Source organism: Triticum aestivum, chromosome 4B, assembly GCF_018294505.1.
Source record: "Triticum aestivum cultivar Chinese Spring chromosome 4B, IWGSC CS RefSeq v2.1, whole genome shotgun sequence".
In the NCBI taxonomy this organism is placed as follows: Eukaryota; Viridiplantae; Streptophyta; class Magnoliopsida; order Poales; family Poaceae; genus Triticum; species Triticum aestivum.
In genome coordinates this window covers 264843712-264853732 of record NC_057804.1, presented here as the reverse complement: position 1 = coordinate 264853732, position 10021 = coordinate 264843712, and the positions used below count along the sequence as shown (strand labels likewise).

Here is a 10021-nt window from a genome sequence, read left to right as displayed (position 1 = left end):
GGGAGGGCCCGACCCGGGCCTCGGCGGGCCGCGGCGGGTGCGGGAGAGAGAGGAGGCGCGGCGGCTGACTTGGCGCGCTCCGGTTGGCCGGGAGCGGCAGCGCGATGACGTGGCGATGTATGGTTGGGCGAGGGCGAGGGCGGACATGTCCGGCTGCGGCCGGACGTGTCTGGTGGCGGCGGGGAGGAGAAAATCTAGGGTTTGGGGTGATTGGACTGCGAAATTTTGGAGGGGGGACTTATTTATAGGTAGAGGGAGCTAGGAGAGTCCAAATGAGGAGCGGTTTTCGCCCACACAATCGTGATCGAACGACCGAGAGCATGGAGGGGGTTACGATGGGTTTTGGGCCACTTTGGAAATGTGTTGGGCTGCAAGACGAAACGGGCTTTTACGGTTTCCCAGTTAACCGTTGAAGTATCAAACGACCTCCAAATGGCACAAAACTTGACAGGCGGTCTACCGGTGGTATACCAAGGCCGCTTGGCAAACCTCGGGCCATTCTGAGAAAGTTTAACACCCGCTCACGAAGAGAGACAAGAAGGGGACGTCGGGTGACATAGGAGAGCCGGATTGCAAAACGGACAACGGGGAAAATGCTCGGATGCAAGAAACAAACATGTATGCAAAATGAGATGCACATGATGACATGAAGATATGCAACACGCAAGAAAATGACATGGCAACGACGGCGAATAACTGGCAAACACCTGACGCATCGAATCTGGGGCGTTACAAAGGAAGCAAAAAATAAACTTATTTTACTTACCCAGGGACGGTCTTGAGGGGAGGCATCTGTGTGGTTGATGAGTCATCAGAGGATGAATTGGAAGTTCCCTGATAATTCGAATCAGGCGGATTAAGAGGGTATCGGAAGTAACCCGCCAAGGGATAAGATTTGTTAGAATTACAAGAGACCTCTGCACGACGCTTCCAAACCAGTGTGTCCGGTAAACCGGAGGAGGTGACTTGTTAGCCACTGTGTCGGGTTGTGCAACGAGCTTCAGGGTGTTGTGTCTTCAAAGAAAAGTGTGGATCCAAATGAGTGAGAGGATGTGAACGTTTCACTTTCCGGACTGCATGACGGAGTTTTCGTACTGGCACAAGATCTGAATTGGAGGAAAGGGAGATTACCTCTACGTGGTCAGCACTTCATCCTGATAATGATTACTGTCAATAAGATGCATGAAAAATGAACCAAGGGAGTCATGTTCTACCTCTGGTTCTGAGTCATCAACATCTTCGGGCGGATCAGAGGACTCGGCGGTTTTCTTCTTTGCTGGCCTCTTTGTGGCCTTGCTCTTAGCATGAGGCGCTCTCACCGGTTTGTCTTGTGGTTTCGCTGGTTTGTCTTGAGTTTTTCTCTTTCAGAACGGATCTTTGTTCTGTAAGGATAAACAGAAGGCTATCAGAAAATGTTAAAAAGGAGGTAGATTAAAAACAGAAAGATAAATTCTTACAGCTGGTGGTTTGTTGGAAGCATAAAAGGGACGCAGCCCGGTCTTGCTGCACTCAGATATCGGTTCATATAGCATCTTTTTGACAGACTCGGTTATCTCGTCATCAGTCATCTGTATTTCAGTGTGCTGTTGAGGATCCTTGACATCCCCAGTATATTCGTACATTAATCTGGTGCGACGGCTTGAGGGCAAGATACCCCATGAAAGCCAGCAACGGACAAGGTCAATACCGGTTAAACCATTTGCCATAAGAGCCCGGAGCTTAGAAAGTTGTGGTGCATACGTTGATCGTTCTCAGGCAGTAAGCCGTTGAGGCAGTGGATGTTCATTGCTGAGCCGGTAAGCACGATAACCCAGCAGAGGATTTTCATCAGCAGGAGCAGTGTTCCGACAGTAGAACCACGTTTGATTCCAATCCCTGGGTGGCTATGATGTTTGGCATGAGGAAAATTGACTTCTTTCCTTTTTTTGAATTGACACCCCGCCAAGTTCAGTATTGGGGTCGTCGGTAAATTCAGTACGGCGGTTCAAGTGGAAGAAATCTCTGAAAAGTTCAACAGTCGGTTCTTCTTGCAGATAAACTTCACAGAACACTTGAAATTGCAAATGTTGGACACAGAGTTCGGTCCAATGTCTTGAGGGTGGAGTTGGAAGTTGGCAAGTACATCACGGGAAAAATTTGATCCAGGAGGGCTAAACCCTCGGTCCAGATGCTGCATAAACACAACTACCTCTCCATCTTGAGGTTCAGGAAGATTTTCAGTACCCGGGACTCTCCAATGAATGATCTCTTTCTTTGCTAAAGCGTCAATCACAACATACCCAGTAAGTTGCTCTTATGTAATCCGGGAGGGAACCCAATTGCAAGAGGAGAACTGTTTGGCCATTTCTGATGACAAACTATAAAGGAAGTTCAAATGCCGGTTCACGATTCAAGATTGATATGCATAAACCGGTGTTAAACCGGGGAATTTAATCAAAGCGTGTGTGCACATTAAACCGGATATTGATGTTCAAGTAAAGATGGCGGTTTACGTGAGGGCTAATGGTACCTGGCGGTTTATCATATTCTACAGGTTAAACCGCCTACAGTGGTATGGAAGAAAACAGATCTGAAAATTGCTAAGTGCTACGCAAACAGGTTTTACAAGCTAACGTTATCATTATGGATCTAGCGCTTTAGGAAAAGGAAAAATATCAAAGATCTAAAATGGCAACAAGAGCAAAGCAAAGGTTCAGATGGGATCTGTTCATGAAAGAGGGGATACTATGGTAAGACAAAATAAAACTACAGCTTCGGCCGCAAAGGGAAGATGTCAAGTTTTGTCTAGATTCGATGAGACAGTAAGGGAAAGCAAACGAACAAATGATGAACACTGTCGAAGGCATGAAACCCTAATACAGATCTAGGGTTGAAGAAGGAAGGCTTACTGGCTTCACAGGAGCGGTGGAGAAGTTCTGCAGTTCTTTGGTACGATCAGGTTGATGCAGCGGCCAGTGATGATGCAGAGCTTGAAAGTCGAGGGCGACGGCGGAGCTGTAGGATTCGGGAGTCGCGAGGAGGAAGAAGAAGCACAGAAGGGGAAAAGAAAAAGACCTTCCGGTCCTATTTGTAAGGCAAATGGATAAGTAAGGCAAGCGTGGGAATCGAGGAGCCTGAAACGGAGAATGGGGCACAGTTGTCGCCTCGATCTTCGGAGATCAATTAATAAAAGGGAAATCTTTATGAGTTTTTTACACAGATGATGTCACGGTGGTTTACAGCGATTTCAGAAGATGACGTCATGGCGGTTTACAAGGTCAACACGAAGATGTTCAAATCATAATTTCTCTAAAAGTTGAAGATTGACATGAACAAGTTCAAACCAATCTGGGGCCTAATGTTGGGGATATGACTACTGAGTATAAACCGCCCAGGAGGGGCTGGATTACACTCACAAGGAGTCCTGTATAAGAGCCCATAAAGATGAAGGATATGGCGCGTTAACTATGGAAGCTTAGAGGTCCAAAGCCCAATGACGGATTAGGGCCCGTAGCAGTAAAACCGCCATAGATGTATAACTTGTATTGTAAGTTAGGGAAAGGAAGAAACCGAACCGGACACTTGTATGAGCCGGCCTCGGGATTCTGTAGACCGGCCGGCGTCAACCTATGTATATAAAGGGACGACCCGGCGGTGGTTCAGGGACAAGAAACAATAGCTCGAGAGATAGGTAAAGCGGATTCGCTCCCTGCTCATTGAGATCAATCAATCCCACAACAACTAGATCATAGGCTTTTACCTTCACCGCAAGCGGCCAAACCAGTATAAACTTCATGTGTCCTTTGTTCCAGTACCCCTTTAAGCTAATCTCATTGCGATGGCTCCACGACTAAGTCCTTCCGCTAGGACATCTGACGTGTTAATTCCACGACAATGTGACATGATATGGCCATCATCATCTTGTGCTTTTGATCTCCATCTCCAAAGCATCGTCATGATCTCCATCGTCACTGGCTCGACACCTTGATCTCCATCGTTGTGTCATGGTCGTCTCGCCAACTATTGCTTCTACAACTATCGCTAACGCATAGTGATAAAGTAAAGCAATTACATGGTGTTTGCATTTCATACAATAAAGAGACAACCATAAGGCTCCTGTCGGTTGCCGATAACTTTTACAAAACATGATCATCTCATACAATAACGTATATCACATCATGTCTTGACCATATCACATCACAACATGCCCTGCAAAAACAAGTTAGACGTCCTCTACTTTGTTGTTGCAAGTTTTACGTGGTTGCTACGGGCTTCTAGCAAGAACCATTCTTACCTACGGCACAAAAACCACAATGGTAATTTATCAAGTTTGCTATTTTAACCTTCAATAAGGACCGGTCGTAATCAAATTCGATTCAACTAAAGTAGGAGAAACAGACACCCGCCAGCCACCTTTATGCAAAACTAGTTGCATGTCTGTCGATGGAACCGGTCTCATGAACGTGGTCATGTAAGGTTGGTCCGGGCCGCTTCATCCAACAATACCGCCGAATCAAAATAAGACATTGGTGGTAAGCAGTATGACGATCACCGCTCAGAACTCTTTGTGTTCTACTCGTGCATATCATCTACGCATAGACCTGGCTCGGATGCCTCTGTTGGGAAATGTAGCATGCAATTTCAAAAAAAATCATACGCTCATGCAAGATCTATCTAGGATATGCATAGCAATGAGGGGGGAGTGTGTCTACGTACCCTCGTAGATCGTAAGCAGAAGCGTTTCAAAACGCGGTTGATGTAGTCGAACTTTCTTCGCGATCCACCGATCGAGTACCAAACGTACGTCACCTCCGAGTTCTGCACACGTTCAGCTCGGTGACGTCCCTCGCCTTCTTGATCCAGCAAGTCGTTGAGGTAGTAGATGAGTTCCATTAGCATGACGGTGTGGTGATGGTGATGGTGAAGTGGTCCTTGTAGGGCTTCGCCTAAGCACTACGAAGATATGATCGAGGGTGTAAACGGTGGAGGGGGCACCGCACACGGCTAACAATTGATCTGGTGTGTGCTAGGTGCCCCCTCTCCTCATATATATAGGTGGAGGGAGAGGGGAGAGGCCAAGGGGCACCCCAAGTGGGGTCAAATCCCACTTAGGCTCCTACCCTGGTTCACACCCCCCCCCTCCTTGTATAGGCGCCCGGGGAAGGAAGGGTGAGGTGGCGCCCCCCTTTCCTTTCTCCCTTGAGGAGGGGAAGGAAGGAGGGACTTGCCCTCCCCCCTTTCCTTTCCCTAAGGCTAGCCGGCCTGGTGGAGGGGCGCACCAGCCCCTTGTGGGCTGGTCTGTCCCTTCCTTGGCCCATTAAGCCCATATCTTTGTCGGGGGTGCCCGGAACCCCTTCCGATGACCCTATATGTACCCGATACCCTCCGGAACAGTTTTGGTGTCCGAATACCATCGTCCTATATATCAATCTTTACCTCTCGACCATTTTGATACTCCTCGTCATGTATGTGATCTCATCCGGGACTCTAAACAATATTCAGTCACCAAATCACATAACTCATATAATATTATATCGTCATCGAACGTTAAGCGTGCGGACCCTACGGGTTCGAGAACTATGTAGACATGACCGAGACACCTCTCCGGTCAATAACCAATAGTAGAACCTGGATGCTCATATTGGCTCCCACATATTGTACGAAGATCTTTATCGGTCGAACCGTTATGACAACATATGTTATTTCCATTGCCAATCGATATGTTACTTGCCCGAGATTCGATCGTCGGTATCTTCATATCTAGTTCAATATTGTTACCGGAAAGTCTCTTTACTCATTCCGTAATACATCATCCTGCAACTAACTCATTAGTCACTTTGCTTGCAAGGCTTCTTATGATGTGTATTACCGAGAGGGCCCAGAGATACCTCTCCGATACTCGGAGTGACAAATCCTAATCTCGATCTATGCCAACCCAACAAACACCTTTGGAGATACCTGTAGAGCATCTTTATAATCACCCAGTTACGTTGTGACGTTTGATAGCACACAAGGCATTCCTCTGGTATTCGGGAGTTGCATAATCTCATAGTCGAAGGAATATGTATTTGACATGAAGAAAGCAGTAGCAATAAAACTGAACGATCATTATGCTAAGATAACGGATGGGTCTTGTCCATCACATCATTCTCCTAATGATGTGATCCCATTTATCAAATGACAAGACATGTCTATGGTTAGGAAACTTAACCATCTTTGATTAACGAGCTAGTCTAGTAGAGGCTTACTAGGGACACGGTGTTTTGTTTATGTATCCACACATGTATCAAGTTTCCGATTAATACAATTCTAGCATGAATAATAAACATTTATCATGAAATAAGGAAATATAAAATAATAACTTTATTATTGTCTCTAGGGCATATTTCCTTCACTAAAGTGTAAGTTTGGCGCAAGTAAATAAAAGCTATGTTGCAACCGACATAATAACTATGTGCAACTGATGCATACATTGGGTGCGAAAAGTAACAAAAATAGTGATTAGTACAACTAACACATAACAAAAATCAAAAAACATGATTTTTGAGCTAGAAAAAAATGGGTCAGCAAAAAGGATAACTCACATGGGGATTGTAGCTCAATGGAACCTTTGACGCCACAAAACGCTTCTGCCTGTAACAATCATCTAAAGAGCGATGCACAAAAAGAAAAATCATTTAGCAACAAAAACAAGTTATTGTGTAGACCTATAAAGAAAAAAGTGCACATGTGAGCAACTACCATATGCCTAGAAGCAAAAAGATTGTCTAAAATTACTATGTGAAGTCCCAATGAAAGTGTTATTGTAACAGAAAATATGAAACAAGCATGAGTGCAACTATCATAAGTCTGTGCGCCAACTATCAATATAGACTTGTGCAACTACCTACAAAAAAGTGAAAAAAATGTGCAATTACAGAAATAGTAAAAATGTATACAGAAAACCTAAACATAAACATATCATATTATGCAAAAATGACACCAAAAAAATTGAAGAAGGTATCATTTGACTTTGAGCAGAATGTCCAACTCACTTGAAGTTTGCAAAAGACGTCAGGCAAAATCAAATCCTTTTTCATTATCTTACTGATTAGATTCTTATCATAGGCATTGGCTCGAACCTCACATTGGCTTACTCGCACATCAACATCAAGCGCATTAATGTAAATAATTTGTTCACGCACCATCCCCAAAAGACATACAAAAGGGGAAAACAACATATGAGCACATTGGTGATAAAAGCACACCATGTAGAAAACTATGTTTAACAGAGACAAAATTTAATTACAGCTCACCATCAAATGATACAGATAGCAACAGACTGTTTGCTTGTCCTCACCCATGTTGCGGAATGCTTTGTTTATGTGCTCAACAACAAATAAGCTCACATTACTCTTCAACAGAACATCAGGTTCTAGGACAGCACCGTAGCAATGTGGGCTCAGAGAAAGACTTGTGGTAGGAGCTAAAAAGGTGTTGAAACCAATTGCAAGCCAGCCAGTGAGGAACTTGTTATCAGTTGTTCCCTTCATAGCTCTCATCGTCTTGCTGAATTCGGTGATCGTGGGGTGTTTGGGTGGCCCGGTGTGGTTGAACATGTGATTGAAACTCTTCACAACCTCCTTTTCAACAATGTATTTCAGACGCGGCCCTCTGTTGGGTAAACCAAAATTCCTGTGCACACTAGCAGCATCTACTGGAATAGTGCCCCTGCCTGGAAATACCAAAGCTGAACTGTCTGGGTCGTACGACTGGACTAGGAACTTCGTCAAGTCAGAAGGCAGTGTGTCGGCTAAGTTTATCAAGCCGCCTAACATCTTCTCATACAGGAAAGACCTTTGAACAGGTGCCAGTTCTGTGTTCACCTTCACAAACCTCCCTGGGGAGGCCCTAATCCTTCCAGCTTGTGAACGTCGCTAAGGAACGTTTCCTTCATTCCCTTCAACTCCAACTTCACCCACCTGAGACAGAAAAAGGGAACTGAATACGGACAAATTGTGCAACTAGTGTACATATGTCTGCAACTGATCATACAAAATAAACTAAAAAAATCACATAAGGGGGGAGGGGGAGGAGAAGGGAAATGTATGGCAACCATAAGTTGATTGTTGTGCAACTATTATCCCTTATTGCATGTACACAATGTGCAATTAAAAAAACTGTCCAAATGTATGCATGTTTGGGTGCAAGTGTGTGTTGAATGGGTACCAACTTTCAAATTTGACAAAGTAGGTAAGGGGATTCAAAAATCTATCTTAAAACAGTTATGCACACAGAAAGGAACAACTGCCAAGTGTATACTTTTCATGTGCAACACTAAACAGCAGTGGTGCCAACTGGTACCAACATACTGTACAACCGAAAAAAATGTACAATATGTACCTCAGCAGCTTCTGCAGAGGTTGGGCCACCCCCATAAGATGATTTGCCTTTTCCTTTCGGTCTGGCTCGCTTTGCAACACGGGATTCGGTATCATCCTCCAACTACAAAAAAAATGATACTCATATAAAAAATTCATGAAAAAAGAAAACAAAAAATAAAGATTGGATTTCTTTTACATATACTCAAAATTGTACATTGTCTTTTCAAAAATACAGAAATAAAGAAATGTTAAAGTCTGCGCTAAAAGCTTACCCCTACTTCCTCACCATCAAGAACAATGCGACTACGAACACACCGCTCAGCAGCCCTTTTCCTGTTCCGCCGTTTATCCTTTGATACAATCCTCTGCATGGGTCGAAAGAGCAAAAACCAAAAAACAAAAACAAAAGGGAAAAATGAGAAAAAACAGCACATATATTCGATCATGTTTGCTCCCTTTGAGCTAAAAAGAAAACCTCTTCCCCACTTCCACCGGCATCTCCCTCTTCAACCATTGTCACTGCAAAAAACAAGTTCCAAGAAAATCATTTTAATTGCACGCTCAAAAAAATTTGTAGTTGAACACTAACAAAAACTTGATAAACAATGCATAAAAAAACCAGGACCCCTCCACTAGGACATTCGAAAATCCTGTGGCAACTGGACCCTTGATCTGCCAACTGGGATATGGGTGATGCCAAATAGAAAATGCAGGGAACACAGATCCCAGTTGTGTGCAAATTGAACCTAGATCTGCCAACTGGGAACTGGTCCAATGGCAAATATAAAAACCACAGAACAGAGATCCCAAAATGCGTGCAACTATTGTACCTAGAACTGCTAACTGGGGTTGGGCTAATGGCAATTACAAAATTCACAGAAACACATATACACCAAAAAAATGTGTGCAACTGATGCACCTGGAACTGCCAAATCTGGGATCTGAAAAAATGTCAAGTAAAAAATGCATAAACACATGTGTCAATGGTGTGCAAAAACATATGCCCAGGTTGCACACAGAAAACATGTTCAGGTTGCACACACACACACATGCTACTCACTTTACCAAAAAAACACGTAAGACAACCACATAAATATTCCCTGTGCAACTGCCAACTGCAAACAACTTGTTGTGCAAGTGGGCATGAAAAATAAAACAGTAAACAGACACTGATCAAAGGGATTCAATGACTGATGAATTATCTACCAACTAAAAACAGTATCTAGGGTTTCGATCACACATGCAAAAAATCACACTGTCTCTAATGAATACAACAAGGAGAGTGCGCAAAACAACAGGGACATGCTATGGCGCGCGGCCTCGTCTGCTACGGGCACGGCCAGAGCGCTATGGGCACGGCGGGAGCACTACAGCGCACGGCCTCTCCCGCTACGAGCGCGGCGAGAGCACTACGGCCACGGCCTACCCCGCTACGGGCGCGACGAGAGCGCTACGGGCGCGGCCTCTCCTGCTACGAGCGTGGCGGGAGCACTACGGTGCGGTCTCCCCCTGCTACGGGCACGCCGAGAAGCACTACGTCCGCGGCCTCCCCCGGTACGAAGGCGGGGAGTACGAGCGAATGGATGAGCGGCTTGAGACGGCGACCGGACCTGAGCCCACCGCCCACTACTTCGTGTACGCTCACAAACAGTCGTACGTACACAGTGTATGACATGGCG

General features: G+C 44.9%; 1 protein-coding gene across 2 annotated transcripts in view; it reads right to left on the bottom strand.

The window, feature by feature from the left end:
- Positions 1 to 7212: 7212 nt before the first annotated feature.
- Positions 7213 to 10021, bottom strand: part of LOC123091961 (nuclear pore complex protein NUP93A) — an 11255-nt gene continuing 8446 nt past the window's right edge. The window contains exons 15-18 of one of the 2 annotated variants that reach the window (XR_006443944.1): positions 8818 to 8861; positions 8615 to 8707; positions 8362 to 8463; positions 7213 to 7940 (exon numbers count right to left, since the gene is read on the bottom strand). The gene's annotated coding sequence lies outside the window, so the exon portion shown is untranslated. Of the gene's footprint in view, positions 7941 to 8361; positions 8464 to 8614; positions 8862 to 10021 lie in introns of both variants that reach the window. The other variant, XR_006443943.1, reaches the window with a different exon arrangement.